At 36.6% G+C, this 20,826-nt stretch overlaps 1 pseudogene; it reads left to right on the plus strand.

Annotated features, from left to right (window-relative positions):
* Positions 1 to 20,826, plus strand: part of LOC124973318 (cyclin-dependent kinase 17-like) — a 148,614-nt pseudogene that overhangs the window by 16,022 nt on the left and 111,766 nt on the right.

The raw sequence follows: 20,826 nt of genomic DNA on the forward strand, positions 1-20,826 counted from the left end.
TTTATGAGACTTTTAAGTGTAACATCAATAGGATGAAATTCTATACATGAACATGTGTCATTATATTAAAATTAGAGATTAGGTACATTAGAAGAGCTTATTTCATCCCACTGTGTGGATTCCTCATTCCTATGCTGACAATTTTTGTAAAAAAAAAAAAAAAGGCCAGTATACCTGAGGTTTTCATTCTCTTTTCTGTCCCCACATGTCAAGGAGCAAAACCTATTTCTGTCAAATAGAGCAATTCAGTAATTCTCCCATGGAGGGAAATGGGTGTTTGAACTAACCTCCTGCTTTCCACAGTGTTTTTCAATACATAACTTTAACATGGCAACTGTAGAACCTCAGCATATTCTTCACTTGTTCTAAAGTTAAATTGGAAAAGCATCTCCAGCTTAATACAGTTTGATGAATGTAATGCATGAATTATGTTGCTAGAATCAAAGACACCTAGAAGTCTCTTGTTGCACTTGCTACTGCTTACAAAATACACTGAATTATAGGAAGACTGATTAGAAGTTGTAATTTATCTTATGTACGTATATTTTTAGTGTTCCTGTGCTTTTGCTATAAGACCTATCTGAATAGGAATTTGCTTTGGCTGTCAAAAAATGAAGTATTTTCTTAAAACAATGAAATATCAGAAAAATGATAATCTTTTGTCTGGAAAGCAGAATTAAGGGAGATTTTATATTATATTAAAATATAAAGTTTATTGTTATATTTAGCTATTTCTGTTTTTATACAACTTTTAAAGTTTCAAAATATTCAAAAGAAGGTGCAACTCATTCTAGATTTTGAACTCATGAAAGCAGGGATCATGTCTGTCTTCTTCACTGTATGCTCAGCAGCTAACATTGTGCTTGGTAAATGTTAAATAAATGAGTTTTGTCTTCTGTCCTCTGAATATTTTCCACTGGACAACATGTAAATAAGCTAGTGATTATATCTATTTTTTTATTGTAAACAAATGGGATACATGTTGTTTCTCTGTTTGTACATATAGTAAAGGCATACCATTTGTGTAATCATAAATTTGCATAGGGTAATGTTGGTTGATTCATTCTGTTTTTTCCCTTTCCCCCACCCCTCCCATACTTTTTTTCCCTCTATACAGTCCTTCCTTCCCCCATCCTTGCCCCCCTCCCTAACCCTAACTCTAACCCTAAAACTAACCCCTCCCACGCCCCATTATGTATCATCATCCACTTATCAGCGAGATCATTCTTCCTTTGGTTTTTGCCAACCTAGATGCCCTTCAGTTGATGAAAGGATTATATCTATTTTTAATCTTGTTTTCAACAGATAAAAATGCAAGCAAATTTTTCTAAAAATTTCATTTAAAAATTTATTAATTATAGTAATTACTATTCAGGTGTGATCATTAAATCCTGAAGGTTGGAAATTATTAAAATACGTATTACAGTATGCTTTACTGTTTGCATTAGGATCTGATAGTTCACTAATGTAACTGCATTTTGTTTGAATTCTCCTTTTTATTGCATGGTTGGAATTCAGTGATGCTGTTTCTATTAGAGACTGATTATGCAAATTTTACTTCATAATTACAGTATGATAATTGTTTTTCTTTATATATAATTTTATTTTAATTGGCATATAATTTTATATATTTATTGGGTATACTGACTTTTTAGTACATTTATATATGTGTGGTGAACAGATGAGAGTAACTGGCATATCTATCACCTTAAATATTCATTATTTCTTTGTGCCAAAAACATTCACAAATACTCCACTAGATGAAATACACAGTTAATTATTGCCAACATGTTACTCTTTAAAAAACAAACAGATTTTTAGCATATTCTAATGTTATTAATTTTTATTCTCTGAAGAGTGGTTCTTTGTAGTCTTAAATTTATCATGTATCCTTCACAAGTAATCCTTACACTGTATAGTAACTTTTCACCTTTAAAACGATTAATTTATAGTCAGTACACTTATGTAATCTATTTTGTTCACTTGCATAATCTTTAAAGCAAAATTCGTTGTTTTTGTCATGATCACCAATAGACCAATGTGTACTTCATATTCACTCAACATACAAGAATGAGTAAGAAAATTTCCCTACTATTGAGAAAAAAATGTTTCTATGTCACAGTCATGTCTTCTCATGTACTCTCATTGTTATAGACAATGACTTTATATATCTTTTTCATGGATACTCACTGTATTGTTCAATTGGCTTCTTTGTTTTTAAAGTAGTGTAATTTTCTCTCAGTAAAAGATGATTCAAATCTAAAATTCAAGTTGAATGTGCAGTGGTTCCATATTTGTAAATTTAAATATCTGAATTCCACAGATAGGTATAAGAAAATAATGTCATTTTATAATAGTTTTGTTAACCTTCTAAACTTCACTTTTTATATAAAGTGAAAAATTATTGGAATCAGACTGTCATGTACAAGAGAGTGAGTTGTTGGCCTCATTATCCATAATGAAGTACAAAATCTTTATTTGTTTCTGGAAAGTTTTGTATCTTGCAGTTTTTCTTCATTATTCTTCACAGCTATTGGTAGTAGAAAGCAAGAAATTAGTAAATATTAAGTTACATACAAGACAGAACCTGGGTAGGTAGTATATGATTCTAAAACTTCATTTCTCTCTTTTAATGTTTTCCATGAAAAACATCATATTCATAAAGACAAAAGATAACAAAAAAGAAGCACTTCTTCAGTCATATAGTAATATACTACCTATGACTAAAGTTGTAGTTTATCAAAAAGGAATTAGCACTTCTTAGTTGAACCTGGAGTTTTCTATATCATTTTAACTTGATGTATGTCATTGTAAAAAAAGGATAAAAAATGATTTCTTTGTGGGACTTCTTTTACTTTTGGCCATTCAAGTTGGGAAAGTTCATTGCTTTGTCTAAAGTGGTAAGTGATGCCAAGTCTAATCACCAAGTACAGTTTTATTTTATTGACAGCTTCAGAAAAAATTGTATATTTGATTCTCTAGGATTGGAGTACAAGGCAATATTTTAATTTAGTATGATTTATATACCTAGGAAAACTGAAGTTATGCATTATTTCCTTTCACTAGCTTTTTATTTAAGGACATTAGAATCATCTATGCAAAAAGTGAATCATGAATCTTTTTTAGATTTTTATTGTATCTTGTACTATTGCAAATGGATTCTAGAAAACATTTTTAAGAAAATTACTATTCTTGGCTTCTGTTTACTATTTTTTAAAATTTTGTTTTCTCAGTTTCTATTTTCCACCTGTTTGTATTGTTTTTCCAAATCTTTGGTGTTAAGTTGGCTTATGTTTGTAAATTTTTTCTTAAAATATACATTGGATATATTGGGTTTCTGTGACATATTTTGATATATTCCACCTACACCATTTATTGACTCAACACAAAATAAGCAGTGAGTTTAAGGTTCAAAAGAAAGGATTTGGGAACTCACTCTTAAAGCTTTTAAGGAATGAAAAACAAGACTTACATTACAGGTTTTGTGTTTGCATGTTTTCTGATCTATACTAGAATGTAAATTTGTTTTCTTTTTAACTGTATTTTGATTGAAGAACTTGAAACAAATTGCATCTTGCTGGTTTCAAGTCTCCATAGGAATTCAAAGATTGGTCAGAAAATTATTTTGTGATTTAGTTAAAAGGAAAATCAAGTAGTAATTTTTACAAGATTTTTTAGTATCTTAAAGTCTAAGTCTGTGGTAGTTTAAAATTTGGGGTCTTTGATATATTTGGAGGATCCAGGATGGTGGACTAAGGGAGGCTGCATTTCTTGTCACTCCATAACTCCAGTTTCAAGCAGAGGATATCTGTTCCTTGATGAGGCATTTTTGCTGCTTATCAATCCCCTGCTGTTTACCCCATTTGTCTGTGACCACCTGCAGTCTGCCAGCATATTGACGCCTTTATTGAGTGCAGATTGCTCACTGTCAGGTACCTATCATCCGCCAAATGCCTGCCTCTCACCTGTCCATCGGCTGCCTTACACCTATCCATTACCCAAAGCATGAGGTTCACATCCTGATCATCAGACAATAGTCAACAAACTGATCGCTGACTGCCAATGGAGCACAAGCTGCCTGCTGTTGCCTGGAAGTTCACTGTTACAGTACCTGTGGGTCTGATTACACGTGGCTGCCGCCATTTAGAGACAACAGCCAGACCCCATAGGACGCTTGGCCAGACTGACTGAGCACCTTCCCCAGGATCCCTCAGACTGACTGATCACACCCTTCCTCTGTGGCCCTCACATCAACTGATTGCTCCCTGCTGCCAGGACCTCCAGACCAATTGACTGCGCCCAACCACCGAGACCCCAGACTGACTGATTGCATCTGGCCTCCAGGATCCCACAACCACACCAAACACACCTGACCTCCAGGACCCCTGCATGGCCAACCACATCACACCTCCAGGACCTCCTGCAGAACACAGTCACACCCTGAGCTGCAGCTCCCCATTTGCCAACACATTTGGAAGCCAGAGTGGCCATCTTCGATAATCCTGGAAGCCGGAGCTCTGATTTTTAGGTAGGGAAATCCCATCCTGAGATGCCTGCTGGAGGCTTGAAGCTCAATGTCAGGTACCTCTCATGCATCAGGCTACTGAAAACTGGGAGGTTTGAATACTATATGACTGTTAGAGTGTAGATTTTCCTTTTTCTCCTTATTGAACAATTTTAAGTTTTTTTCTTTACTTTTCATACTCTCTTTTCGTTTTGTATACCTGTTCTCTCAGACTCTCTTTCTCCCATTTTGCATGCTAACATCCAATTCCTTTAGAGTACACTCTCACACTTTCTATTATCTAGAACTCCTGTATATTCTTTTCTTATCCCATTAACAGCTACATCCTACATCCCTCTGCATCCTCTTTGTCCTCCATTAGAAACTGCAGACCTTATTGCAAATCTGTTTGTTATACTGAAGATAATATTTGAACTCATTCTGTTTATTATGACAATTTTGTTATTGTCCTCATAGGGGTTATTTAGTCTAGGATTGTATAGTGTCTGAATTGGGCACTGCTAATATTGATCTCCCCGTAAAGAAAAGGTTTTGGAAACCTATAGGGCCACTATAAACCTATAGGGGGAAATCTGTAATACCCCAGATCTGCAGTGCAAGAGGGGAAGATACGTGAACAACATGGAAAAACAATGGAAGAAAATGATCCAAACAAATATAGATTCTATATTAATAGAATCCAATGACAGTATGGTAGAAGAAATGTTAGGAAAGGACTTCAGATTATACATGATTAAAATGATTCAAGAAGCAAAGGATGAGATAAGAGAGCAAAGGCAGGAAATGAATGATAATACCAATAGGCTGAAAGAGCACCTGCAGGAAGCAAAAGATCAATTCAACAAAGAGACAGAGATTCTCAAAAAAAAAATGGAAATCCTTGATGAAAGAAACAATAAACCAAATAAAAAACTCAATGGAAAGCATCACCAAAAGACTAGACCACTTGGAAGACAGAACCTCAGACAATGAAGACAAAATATTTAATCTTGAAAATAAAGTTGACCAAACAGAGAAGATGGAAAGAAATCATGAACAGAATCTACAAGGACTATGGGACATGATGAAAAGACCAAATTTAAGAATTATTGGGATTGAGGAAGGCACAGAGATACAATCCAAAGGAATGAACAACCTATTCAATGAAATAATATCAGAAATTTCCCAAACCTGAAGAATGAAATGGAAAATCAAATACAAGAGGGCTACAGAACACCAAATGCACAAAATCACAACAGATCCACACGAAGGCACATTATAATGAAAATGCCTAACATTCAAAATAAAGATAGAATTTTGAAGGCCGCGAAAGAAAAGCATCAGATTACATAAAGGGGGAGACCAATATAGATAGCAGCTGACATCTCAACCCAGACTCTAAATGCTAGAAGAGCCTGGAACAGCAAATTTTGAGAACATGGTTGCCAACCAAGAAACCTATACCCAGCAAAACAAAACTTCAGATTTGAAGATGAAATAAAATCATTCCATGATAAATGAAAGTTAAAAGAATTTACAAATAGAAAGCCTGCACTACAGAATGTTCTCAACAAAATATTCCATGAGTAGGAAATGAAAAACAACAATGTATGTCAGCAAAGGGAGGAACTACCTTAGAGAAAAACCACTCAAAGGAGAAACCAAGCCAACTTAAAAACCAAAAATAAGCCCAAATGACTGGAAATATGAATCATATCTCAATAATAACCCTGAACATTAATGGCCTAAACTCATCAATCAAAAGACATAGACTGGCTGAATGGATTAAAAAGAAAGACCCAACAATATGCTGCCTACAAGAGACTCATCTCATAGAAAAAAACATCCACAGACTAAAGGTGAATGGATGGGAAGAAACTTACCACACACATGGACTCAGTAAAAAAGCAGGGGTTTCCATCCTTATATCAGATAAAGTGTACTTCAAGCCAAAGTTAGTCAGAAGGGATAAAGAAGGACATTTCATACTGCTTAAGAGAACCATAAATCAGGAAGAAATAACAGTAGTAAATATTTATGCCCCAAATAATGTGCATCCATGTATATCAAAAAAATCTTTCTCAATTTCAGGAATCACATAGACCACAACACAATAATTCTGGGAGAATTTAATGAACCACTGTCACCACAAGATAGAGCTTCCAAATAAAAAACAACCAAAGAAACCATAGAACTCAATAACACAATCAATAACCTAGACTTAATAGACATATATAGAATATTCCATCCATCAACGAGTGAATTCACTTTCTTTTCAGCAGCACGTGGAACCTTTGGGAAAATAGACCATATGTTATGCAACAAAGCAGCCCTTAGGAAATCCAAAAAAATAGAGCTATTGCCTTGTGTTCTCTCAGATCATAATGGACTGAGAGTAGAAACCAATGACAAAATAAACAGAAATTACTCAAATACATGGAGACTGCATAATATGTTATTGAATGAAACATCGATAACAGAAAATATCAGGGAGGAGATAAAAATTCTTAGAGGTCAATGAGAATGATGATTCAACTTATCAAAATCTCTGGGACACTATGAAAGTGGTACTAAGAGGAAAATTCATTGCATGGAGTGCTTTCCAGAAAAGAATGAAAAGTCAACAACTAAATGACCTAACATTACAGTTCAAAGCCCTAGAAAAAGAAGAACAGAATAACAGCAAAAGTAGTAGAAGACAGGAAATAATTAAAATCAGAGCTGAAAACAATGAACTTGAAACAAAAGAAACAATTCTAAAAATTGAGAAAACAAAAAGTTGGTTCTTTGAGAAAGAAAACAAAATAGACAAACCCTTAGCCACACTAACAAAGAGAAGGAAAGAGAAAATTCAAATGACTGAAATTCGTGATGAAAAAGGAAATATCACGACAGACATAACATAATGAGAAGCTACATTGAAAATCTGTATTTCAACAAAATGTAAACTACTGAAGACATTGACAAATTTCTAGAGATGTATGCTCCTCCCAAACTGAACCAGAGAACATACACGATTTAAACAGATCAATATCAAGCAATGAAATAGAAGAAGCTATTAAGAACCTACCATCCAAGAAAAGCCCAGGACCAGACAGATTCTCAGCCGAGTTCTAGAAGACCTTCAAGGAAGAACTCATTCCAATACTTCTCAAAGTATTCCAGGAAATAGAAATGGAGGGTACCCTACCAAACTCATTCTATGAAGCTAATATCACCCTCATACCCAAATCAGCAAAAGACACATCAAGAAAAGAACATTTTCGACCAATATCCTTGATGAATATAGATGCAATGATTCTTAGTGAAATATTGGCAAACTGTATGCAAAAACATATTAAGAAAATTGTGCACCACGATCAAGTGGGGTTCATCCCTGGAATGCAAGGATGGCTTAATATCCATAAATCAATAAATGTAATCCATCATGTCAATAGATATAAGGATAAAAATCATATGGTTAAATCAATTGATGCAGAAAAAGTGTTCGACAAAATACAACACCCCTCCATGCTCAAAACACTAGAAAAAATAGGGATAGTAGGAATATACATGAACATTGTAAAGGCCATTTATGCTAAACCCATGTTCAACATCATTCTTAATCTAAAAAACTGACACCATTCCCTTTAAAATCAGGAAGAAGACAGGGACATCCTCTTTCACCACTTATATTCAAAATTGTCCTCGAAACCCTAGCCAGATCAATTAGGCAGACCAAAGAAATTAAAGGATAGGAATAGGAAAATAGAAACTTAAGCTGTCACTATTTCCTGATGACATAATTCTGTATTTAGAGGATCCAAAAAACTCCTCCAGAAAACTTCTACACCTCATCAATGAATTCAGCAAAATAGCACACTATAAAATCAACACGCATAAATCTAAAGCATTTTTGTACGCAAGCAATCAAACAGCTGAAAGGGAAATGAGTTAAACTACTCCATTAACAATAGCCTCAAAAAAAAAATATTTGGGAATCAATCTAACCAAGGAGGTAAAAGATCTCTACAAGAAAAACTGCAAAACATTAAAGAAAGAAATTGAGGAAGACCTTAGAAGATGGAAAGATCTCCCATGTTCTTGGATAGGCAGAATTAATATTGCCAAATGCCCATACTACCAAAAGTGCTATACAGATTCAATGCAATTCCAATTAAAATCCCAGTGACATACCTTACAGAAATAGAGCAAGCAATCATGAAATTTATCTGGAAGAATAAGAAACCCAGAATAGCTAAAGCAATCCTTAGCAGGAAAAATCAAACAGGGGGTTTCCCAATACCAGAACTTCAACTATACTACAAAGCAATAGTAACAAAAACAGCATGGTATTGGCACCAAAATAGACAGGTAGATCAATGGTACAGAATAGAGGACATGGACACAAACCCAAATAAATACAATTTCCTCATACTAGACAAAGGTGCCAACAATATGCAATGGAGAAAAGATAGCCTCTTCAACAAATGTGTGGGAACCCTGGCAATACATATGCAACAGAATGAAAGTAAACCCCTATCTCTCACCCTGCAAAAAAATAAACTCACAATGGATCAAGGACCTTGAAATCAGACCAGAGACCCTGCATCTTATGGAAGAAAATGTAGGTCCAAATCTTCAACTTGTTGGATTAGGATCAGACTTCCTTAACAGGACCCCCATAGCACAAGAAATAAAAGCAAGAATCAATAACTGGGACAGATTCAAACTAAATAGCTTTCTCTCTGCAAAGCAAACTATCAGCAATGCAAAGAGAGAGCCTACAGAGTGGGAGAATATCTTTGCCAATCATACTTCAGATAGAGCACTAATTTCCAGGACATATAAAGAACTCAAAAAACTCTACACCAAGAATTCAAATAACCCAATCAACAAATGGGCTAAGGATATGAAAAGATGCTTCACAGAAGAAGATCTACAAGCAATCAACAAGCATATGAAAAAATATTCACCATCTTTAGTAATAAGAGAAATGCCAATCAAAATTACACTAAGATTCCATCTCACCCCAATTAGAATATCAATTATCAAGAATACAAGCAACAATAGTTGTTGGAGAGGATGTGGGGGAAAAGGTACACTCATACATTGCTGGTGGGTCTGCCAATTAGTTCAGCCACTCTGGAAAGCAGTGTGGAGATTCCTTAGAAACCTTGGAATGGACCCACTATTTGAACCAACTACCCACTCTTTGGCCTATACCAAAAGGACTTAAAATCAGCATACTACAGAGATAGAGCCACATCAATGTTCATAGTTCATAGCTGCTCAATTCACAATAGCCAGATTATGGAACCAACCAAGAGGTCCTTCAATTGATGAATGGATAAAGAAACTGTGATATATGTATATATATACAATGGACATATATATATGTATATATATATACAATGGATATATATGTATATATATACAATGGAATATTAGTCAGCCATAAAGAATGATAAAATTATGGCATTTGCAGGCAAATGGATGAAATTGAAGAATATCATGCTAAGTGAGCTAAACCAATCTCAAAAAACGAAAGGAAGAATGATCTCGCTGATAAGCGGATGACGACGAATAATAGGGGTTTGGGGGGACAAGAATGGAGGAAGGGAGGACTATATAGAGGGAAAAGAGGGGTGGGAGGGGTTGGGGGGAAGGAAAAAATAACAGAATGAATCAAACATCATTACCCTACGTAAATGTTTGATTACACAATTGATATGCTGTTACTCCATGTACAAACAGAAACAACATGTATCCCATTTATTTAGAATAAAAATAAATAAAAATAAATAAATAAATAAATAAATAAAAACTTACTTGTTGAGAAAAAAATACTTGGGGTCTTAAAACAAGACATTCACTGTAGACCATTATCCTATCCATATGTAAGGTAGGTTGATTATTTCGGTTATGAATACTGATACTTTTGACCCTTTCAATATTACAATATCAATTATATTTTGAAACTTGATCAATTTTCCACAATTTACCTGTAACCAACTTTTTCCATTCTTAAACACTGTAGAATTGGAGAGTTTATAAGTTGAGGAACAGATAATATCCTAACAATAAATCCTCAATTTATCATGGTTTTACTTGCAGTCAGAAATTGGACTTTGGACAATGGAAACCTACATAAAATAGGAAAAGTTTGGAAAGATAAGTAAATTCTTATGTTAAAAATGTAAGACTTTCTTGTTCATCATCTAAGTGTATGGTTTTGCCAACCATAAAATATCGTGAACATGATTGTCTAAAAAATTATATCTTACTCTGAAAAGGTAACAAAATTAGGATGATTGAAGCTTTCAATTATTTTTTTTTTTTTTGTGGTGCTGGGGATCGAACCCAGGGCCTTGTGCTTGCAAGGTGAGCACTCTACCAACTATCTCCCCAGTCCCTGAAGCTTTCAATTCTTGAAAGTATCCTATCAGTTTGAGAGGAAATGTATTTTTTTGATAGGTTTAAAATCTTTTATTAAAACATAAAATATTTTGATTTCTTGGTAACACAACAAGAATCTGTTTGTTTAGCCTCCTAGCAATCTCCTGTCTGTGCTTTCATGGGAATTTGCATAGTTAAAATTTCTGAAAAATAACTTTAGAAATAAAACATTTCATTGAATGGTAAGAAATTCTTAAAATGTGCTTTTTTCTTGAACTTGTCACTACCTGTAATGCTACTAATTTAGAAACATTTTATCTTCCACAGTAATAAAGTGTGAGAAAATAATAAGAAAAACATAATAAACAGTAGGAAATGAAAAAAAGATGTTATAAATGATAAAGAGCAGGAAGGAAAATCATAGTTCATAGGGAAGCTTCTTTCTAAAAGATTTAATGTGTAAAGATTTTGAAATGTTTGGAAACCTGGATAAAACATTTTTTTTACTTAACAGTATAATTATTCTTTCATTTAATATGCTCAGTGTCCTTCAGTCTTCATATACCATTACAGGGAGAGTATCTTTGATTTTAATACTATTGATCCAAATCTTAATTTGAAATAAAGCATAAAAAGTAAATTAAATTCTTGCTTTATACTTTTGAGACACTTTTTGGTCTTATAAAAACATGGAATCTATGTGTATGTAAGTGAATATCATCTTTGCCATAAGAAATTCTAATATTGGACATTGTGGAGTTTTCTTTGCAAGATGGAATTCAGCATGCTTAGAAATTAGAAATTCAGTTTGGGCTCTTTATTCTTCTTCATTGTTACCCTGTTATGATACTCTTGACTTGTTCTTCCAAAATATGTTTTATAGGGTACATATGCAACAGTTTATAAAGGAAAAAGTAAGCTGACACAGAATTTGATGGCATTGAAAGAGATCTGTTTGGAACACGAAGAAGGCACACCCAGTACAGCTATGAGAGCAGGTATATTTATTTAGACTATTTTATAACCAAAGTGGTATAAGAGTAATTTTAATAAATAAAAGCAGAGAGAAATAATAAGTGACTGGAAGATATAATTAGACCTTTAAAAACTATTTCTAAAACTAACATATTCAGTAGAAAAAAGTTAATATTCTGAATATATAGTGAAATATATGAAATCATTAAAAGTACTGACATAGATAATATCTGATAGGGAAATTTTACATATTGGTACATGGGAAGCATAGTAACTGTAAATTAGTTGCATATATTAAATGTAAGAAATAAATGAACTGTATACATGTCATGATACCATTTTATGTAAAAATTGAATTACTCAAAATTGGTTTTGCCTTTAATCCTGGTGGCCCAGGAGGCCGAGGCAGGATAGCAGGTTTTAAGCTAGCCTCGCCAAGTTAGTGAGGATCTAAGCAGCTTAGCTAGACCCTGCCTCAAAATAAAAATTAAACAAAAAGCAGAGGGGCTTGGGATGTGGCTCAGGTTCAGTCCCTGGTATGAAAACAAATATATAAATAGATAAATAATGCCTGAGGCAACTGATTAGCAACATAACAGAAGAAAGCCTTGATCTGTATATAAATTAATCCCAGAGACTCAAAGTGTTAACATTAAAGGAAAAAAGCAGAAGATGATGAGTTGTCATATTATAGATGACCTTAGGTACTATAATATCAAACTCAAAATCATAAAACTGGTAAAAGTAGATACCTTCAGTTTTTCTACCACTCATCCCCTTGACAAATTGCTATTTTTAAATTAAGAGAATATTATAACAGTTGGTTTATATGTTAAACTTTCTTTAAGTTTTTATAAAATCTGACCTTCCACAGAATAAACAATTGGCTTTTATTTCTGTTTTTCAGATTCACTCTTTAAGGATTGAAAACATGCAAACATAGTAACCTTACATGACATTGTTCACCCAGATCAATTTTTGACTCTCATCCTTGAGTATCTGGTAAGCATTTAAAAAATACTCAGTATTTTATTTTTAGTAATAGAAAATTAGACTTTTTTAACAGCCCCAGGACAATTTTTGTTTATTTATTGGTATTTAAATAGATTAGGTGGTGCATTCTGTATCTTTTCCTGACAAACAATTTTCTTTAAAAAATTAATTGCTATTAAGTTAATCAGCCATGCATTCTGAAAACTGTGTTATCAAGTAGTAAAATGCTGTGCTTTTTCAGGGTAAAGACCTAAAACAGTACATGGATGACTGAGAGAACATAATGATTATGCACAATGTAAAGGTATGCTTATTGTGTAATGTTAAAGAGTAAAGAAAATGAGCTAGATTGCACAGTGAAATATACCAAACTCATAAACAATCTTTTGAATTTTCTGTTTGACTTATTTAATCAACTTCTGTTTATTATACTACAGTTTTCCTAGGATCATACCTTTTTGTAAAACTGCTTCATTTTAAAAGTCTTCTAAAATATTTTTGATATTTTATTTTACTTTATAACTGATTGTCCTACTTGTGTAGAATAAATCTGCAGGTATATTTTACTTTCTGAAAAAAAATCCAAATGATGGCTACATTTTGCAAAAGGCCACCTTTAAATGGTTAACTCCACTAATATATTTAAAATAATATTAAATTATATAACAGTGACTTTTTAGGGTTATATATTATGAATAAGGTTTATAAGTAGGACTAGAAACATGTAGGTATTGTGATTACTTTGCTTGAAGTAACTATCTGTATTGTCAAATGGAATAATAAGACAATTGGATTTTGTAGTATGTCGGGGTTCCCGGGACCCCCAGCCTTGGGCAATGTCATGATGGCGCCTGGCACTGAGCCAAAAGCGGCCAGCTATACAGTAAACAACCAGCGAATTCCAATGATTGGCTAGTTAACGATGTGATTAGAGCATGCCCCCCTCGTGTACCTATTCTATGCCTGCAGCTGTCCGCGCATTTACCTCGTGTACTCTCCCCTGATTGGTTGAAGTGTATATAAGCCTGGTGGGTGGGAGAGTAGAGGGAAGCTGAGGCGGAAGCTGGGAGTAAGAAGAAGCTGAGAGAAGAAGAAGCTGAGAGTAGGAGAAGAAGCGAGGAAGAAGAGTGCGAGCGAGGATGTGAGCCCAGCGGGAGAAGCGGAGCGGCTGAAGTAGGCGTGAGCCGAGCGGGAGAAGCGGAGCGGCCGAAGCAGGTGTGAGCCGAGCGGGAGGAGCGGAGCGACCGGAGCAGGCGAGAGTTAAGCAGAGGGAAAGAGAGCGAGAGAAAGAAAAGAGAGAAGGGGATAAAAAAGAGGGAAAGAAAGGAAGACTGTGCACAATAAACTTGCAAAGCTTCAGACGTTTGTCGTGTCTCTCTCTGCGGCCAGAGGGAACGCAATAACTGGTGCCGAAACCCGGGAAGATGAAAATTTTATAAAGAAAACAAGGTAAGATATCTAAAAAATTTTTTAATAAGTTAAACCGGTTATAAAAAAGTTAAAGGGTATCAGGATATGCCATCAGCGGTCCTGGGGATACGCGGAATGCGATCCAGTTAAAGGGTATCAGGATACGCCATCAGCGGTCCTGGGGATACGCGGAATGTGGTCCAGTTAAAGGGTATCAGGATATGCCATCAGCGGTCCTGGGGGCACGCGGGATGCGGCCCGATTAAAATAAAAATAAGGACACACCGAAGGTGGTCCAGTATCGGGATATGCCAGCAGCGGTCCTGACGCGTGGAACGTGGTCTAATTAAAAGTGAAAGTAGAAACACGCTTGAAGCGGTCCAATTAGGGTATGGGTAGCACGTGAAAAGCCGCTATAAAAATTTTAGTGCACACTTGATAGATAGTTTTCCTTTCAGTAATCTCGTTGCTCCTGGCAGCTTGGCCACTGTTTGTTATTGTAATTGCCATAACTGAAGGTATTCAAATTAGTAACAATGGGGTCTGAAACGTCTAAATTCAGAATGCAGCAACCCCTCAGGGAGCTATTAAAAAACCATGGGACGCCATTAAAGGAAAAAACAGCTAAAGTATTTCTCGATACTGTGGAAAGGGTTTCCCCTTGGTTTTTGGATGAGGGCCTTTTGAATACCCTACAGTGGGAACAGCTGGGGGAGGACCTTCGTATAGCGGATAGGCAAAACCCTTTGCCAGTAGGCACTATGGCTATTTGGTCTCTTATTAAATCCTGTCTGCAAGATAAAAACAAAAAACCTTCACTCACCGAGCCTTTAGCTGAGGGAAGACAGGTTTTGGAAGAAATAAAAGAGGAACGCTCATATCTTTCTCAAAATTCAGAAAAAGGAACTAATTCAGATGAGGAACTATCAGAAGGGGAATTATCAGGAGAGGAACTGGAAAAAAGAGTACAAAAATTAAGACTAGATGAAAAGCCCCCTCTAGTGCCCGTGTTGCCTAGTGCACCTCCCATAAATAGGGAACCCCCTCATGAAGCGTCTGGTTTCGGATTACGCTCAGAATGGAGTCATCTTGGATCTGTAGCATATCCTGTTTTTGAGGATGCTCAAAATCAAAGATTCCACCAACCCTTAGACTTCAAAATAGTGAAACAGTTAAAAGAAGCAGTTAGTACATATGGTCCTCAGTCAGCTTTTACTATAGCCTTAGTAGATACCTTGACATCATTAAACTTAGTGCCCCAGGACTGGACTAATCTTGCTAGGGCCGCTCTGTCTGGGGGACAGTACCTTATGTGGAAAACATCATGGCAAGAAATATCTACGGATACCGCCCGCCGAAATGCGGCAGCGGGGAATCCCCAAGTCGATAGGGACATGCTTATGGGCGTAGGACCTTATGAAACCCTTCAGACACAGCTTAATTATCATCCAGCAGTCTATGCGCAAATTGCCGTGGCTGCAACCAAGGCCTGGAAAACATTACAAGGAGCAGGAGATTTGCAGGGCCAGTTGTCAAAGGTAACTCAAGGGAGTAGTGAGCCCTACGCAGACTTCGTCGATAGGCTAATTCAGACAGCATCTCGCATCTTCGGAGATGCAGAGCAAGCCATGCCCCTAGTAAAACAATTGGCTTACGAACAAGCCAACAAATGGTGTAGGGAGGCCATAAGACCATGGAGAAACAAAGACTTGTCCACCTACTTAAAAGTGTGTAGAGATGTAAATGATACTTCGGCACAGAGCAGTGCCTTTGTAGCAGCCATAGACAGACAAACCACCTTGTTGTCTGCCACACTTGCACAAGCCCAGGGGAGGTTCCCTTCAAACTAATAAAGAGTCTTTAGGATCATGTTTTGTGTGCGGACAGAAGGGACATCTAAAAGCCACTTGTCCAAACAAAAGGCCACCCTTTGCCCAAGGTGGGAACATCTATACAAAGAATAACTTGGGAACTGGACCTGGGCTATGTCCAAGATGCAGAAGAGGAAGTCATTGGAGTAGTGCCTGTCAGTCTATTAGAGATAGGGAGGATAATTTCCTAGGGTTGAATCCTAAACTTCAAAAAAACGGGAGACAGGGCCCTCCCCGGGGCCCGCAACAAATATACGGGGTAATTCAACAAGTTCCCCGACGGTGGTATCCTCCCACAGAGAAGGGGAGCGCAGAACCACCTCAGGAAGTGCCGGATTGGACATCTGTGCCACCTCCAGACTCATACTAACCCCAGATATGGGGGTGCAGATGATTGATACTGATTGGCATGAAAAAATCCCACAGAACAGTGTAGGACTATTACTAGGTAGAGGTTCCTCAACACTAAAAGGACTTATAGTACACCCAGGGGTTATTGATCCTGATTTCACTGGACAAATAAAAGCCTTGGTCTCTTCACCAAAAGGAATTACAGTCATCTCTCCAGGGGATCGCATTGCACAAATGCTTATATTGCCCAGTCGACATTCTTTGTGGCCCAGTAAAAATACAAATAAAAGACAAGGAGGTTTTGGATCAACAGGAACCACTTTAATAAACCTTACTATGGATATGGGACAGAGGCCCCTCCTAAAATTAAAAGTGGGAAATATGGAATTTACAGGTTTATTAGATACGGGAGCAGACAAAAGTATTATTAGCGCAATGGTCTGGCCAAAGCACTGGCCATTGATCACAGCAGCTCAGAGCTTGAGAGGCTTAGGAGTAGCAGAAAGCCCCAATCAAAGTGCTTCCTCATTATCGTGGAAAGATACAGAGGGACACACAGGAATATTTCAGCCATATGTCTGTAATGTTCCTATTAGCCTATGGGGATGAGATGTCCTGCAGCAAATGGATATGAAACTCACCACTGATCAGACTTACCAAGGGACTCCTGTAAGAAATATGTGACAAAATATGAACTATGATGATAAAAAAGGATTAGGAAGACAGTCAAGGATCTACCCAACCACTGCCTTTACTTCCACCAAAAAATGATTCTCATGGATTGGGTTTTTCCTAGGGGCCACTGATAAACCATCAATCCCTATAATATGGAAAGATGATAAGCCTCGCTGGATTCCACAGTGGCCCCTAACAAAAGAGAAGCTAGAGGCAGCTCATAAGTTAGTACAAGAGCAGGTACAAGCAGGTCATTTACAACATTCTACTTCTCCTTGGAATACTCCAATATTCTTAACAAAGAAAAAATCAGGAAAATGGAGGTTATTACATGATTTAAGAGCCATAAACGAACAAATGTACCCTATGGAATCCATCCAATGTGGACTCCCTCTTGTCACTGAGCTACCAAAAAATTGGCCTACTATTATTCTGGATTTAAAAGATTGCTTTTTCTCTATACCCTTACACAAAAATGATTGTTGGAGATTTGCCTTTACTTTGCCCTCTCTTAATCACACTCAGCCTGACCAGAGATTCGAATGGACTGTGTTGCCTCAAGGTATGGCTAACAGTCCTACTATATGTCAAATATACGTAGATAAAGCGTTAACAACTACTAGACAAAAGTTTAAGAGATTGTTGATTTATCATTATATGGATGACATACTTATTTGCCATTCAGAAAAAGAAGTTTTGTTAGAAGCATTATAATTTATAACTCAAGCATTAGAAAAAAGAGGACTAACGATAGCCCCTGAAAAATTACAGTTAGAGGAGATCCAAGAATATCTGGGTACAAGGCTCACTGCCACTACAGTCAGACCATCAAGGTTGACCATCAGGACAGATCAATTGAATACCTTGAACGATTTTCAGAAACTCTTAGGTGACATTAACTGGATCAGATCCTATTTAAAATTATCCACAGGGGAATTAAAACCTTTATTCGATATATTAAAAGGTAATCCTGACTTGAATTCCCCTAGGAAACTTACTCCCGAAGCACGGATATCCTTACAGCTAGTAGAGAATAGACTTCAGCAGTGTTACGTTGATCGTTGTGATCCTACTCAACCATTAAGTTTAATCATAATCTCAGAGAAACATACCCCTTTTGGCATAGTTTGGCAAGGAGGACCTCTGCAAAGTATAAATCTCCCTAGCTCTCCAGCTAAAACATTACAATCATATCCCCAAGCTATTGCTCAGGTAATATTCAAGGGAATAGAATCTTGCATTACTGTTTTTGGAATCCATCCATCTATTATTATAACTCCTTATTCCACTCAGCAAATTAAATTGCTAATTAATAATGATGATGATTGGTCAGTATTATATTGTTCCACTTCAGCTCAGTTCGATAACCATTATCCCCAACATCCCTGGATTCAATTCTGTAAAAATACTCCCATAGTTTTTCCAAAAGTGACTAGTGTCCAGCCTCTTAAAGACTGTGTAACCATTTTTACTGATGGCTCCAAAAATGGAGTAGGTGCAGTACTTATCAGTAAACAACTTCACACCATAATAGTTCCACCCAACTCCACACAGGTTACTGAACTTGCAGCTGTAATATTAGCCTTTAAATTAGCAGATAATCAGCCATTCAATCTTCTATCTGATAGCTTATATATCGTTAACGCTTTACAGGTTCTTGAAACGGTACCCCATATTTCTTCCATGTCCACGGTAGCTTCTTATTTTACCACGCTACAAAACCTTATCCTACAGCGTAAACATCTATTCTATGTAGGACATATTAGAGCTCATTCTAATTTACCAGGACCTTTGGCCAATGCTAATGACTTGGTAGATATGGTCATCAAATCAATTTTTGTTTTTTCCATAGAGGAACAAGCAAAACTCTTTCATGAAAAATTTCATGTAAATTCCACTACTTTGAGCAGAAAATTTCCTATATCTAAATGTATGGCTCGACAAATAGTAAAAAATTGTCAACATTGTGCTCCTTTAATCCCAGTACAATCCTTTGGAGTTAACCCCAGGGGATTGCTGCCTGGTCATATTTGGCAGATGGATGTAACCCATATTCCTGAATTTGGTACTGTTAAGTATGTACATGTGTCAGTAGACACTGCTTCAGGGGTCATTATGGCTTCCGCTCATTCTGGAGAAAAGGTAAAAGATGTCATTCAACACTGCCTACAAGCATTTGCTGGCTGGGGCATACCTAAAGTTATTAAAACAGATAATGGTCCTGTTTATACTTCCAAAAGCTTCCGGTTGTTTTTACAAACATTTAACATCCAATCAGTCACTGGCATCCCCTATAATCCTCAGGGACAGGGCATTGTGGAAAGAATACATCTTACTTTAAAAAATTGTTTAAATAAACAAAAAGGGGGAATAGGAGCCTCCTACAAGTCTCCTAAAGATAAACTTAATTTAGTTCTTTTCATTCTAAATTTCTTAACTCTGGATAGGGACGGCCACTCTGCAGCTGATTGACATTATAATCCCCATGATACTCCTCAAGTATGGGCAAAATGGAAAGATATCCTGACAGGTTGTTGGAAAGGACCGGATCCAGTCCTTCGTTGGGTCCGAGGGTCTGTTTGTATTTTCCCACAGGATCAACAGACTCCAGTCTGGATTCCAGAAAGGCTAATCAGAGTTTTACAGCATGCAAGTGATGCTGCTCCTCCTCGCATTGGCGAGCCTGAGCCTTCCTCCAATAACAAAAACTCAGACGGAAAGGCAAACCCGGAACCTATGGGCCATTGTTAGCCTGGCCATATTTTTTACTTCTAACTAACACATTTTTTATCCTTCCTTTTCTTGTTTTTCACCAATTCCTCTACAAGCCTGTCAATTCTACTGATGATTTTTCAAGTCATGCCATTTTTGGTGACAAGGATATCTCTAGTCTTTCTTTGCTTTAACAGGAGGAATTTTTGCACTTTGCCGTTGGAATCATGCTACAAATCAGACCCAGAGTAGAGCAACTCGTTCTGCTGACCCTAGCTGTAATATTGCTTTTCCTCCCACGTCAGCTTGTGTATTTCCTCCCTTTTATGTTTCTACCAACTAACATTTCTAATAACACCTCTTAACTGTTCACTAACCGTGTGCTATCTCTCACAATGCTGGAATGGTTCTTTTGCCACCCGTGCAATTTTGATGCACATTCCTATCTTCCTACCAGTCCTAGTTTCTGTTGCAGATATAGAATTGCCAGTGCTATTATCAAGAAACAGAAGAGGCTTTGACATTGCAACAGCCGTGATCATTGCCATCACAGTCCTTGCAGTAGCAGCATTGACACAACGGTAACAACGATCATTTGGCCGAAAATACAGCTGCAGCCTTACAGACCATAGAGACTCTATCAGAGAGTGGACTTACTATAAGAACAAGTGGATACCTTGCAAGAACTTTTGGGACTGGGATGCGTTTATTCCCTGAGAGCTGTTTGTGTTGCCCGTATTGTAACTCTACTGGGATGTATATTGTTTCTGTATTTAATATGGCTATATGGTTTTTCTTCTGTTTATAGATTTGTCAAACAGCGGGCAGGCTTAGGAGCTATGGTGGTACTCCTCTGCCTTGGCCTCCTTCTCTTCATTCGTTTTGGCATGCATCTACGAGCTAGCCAATAGAGAGATCAAATTATCTTTCATCAGGCCATGACCGCCCTAAAGGCTG

The sequence above is a fragment of the Sciurus carolinensis genome (assembly GCF_902686445.1).
Source record: "Sciurus carolinensis chromosome 14 unlocalized genomic scaffold, mSciCar1.2 scaffold_124_arrow_ctg1, whole genome shotgun sequence".
Taxonomy (NCBI): Eukaryota; Metazoa; Chordata; class Mammalia; order Rodentia; family Sciuridae; genus Sciurus; species Sciurus carolinensis.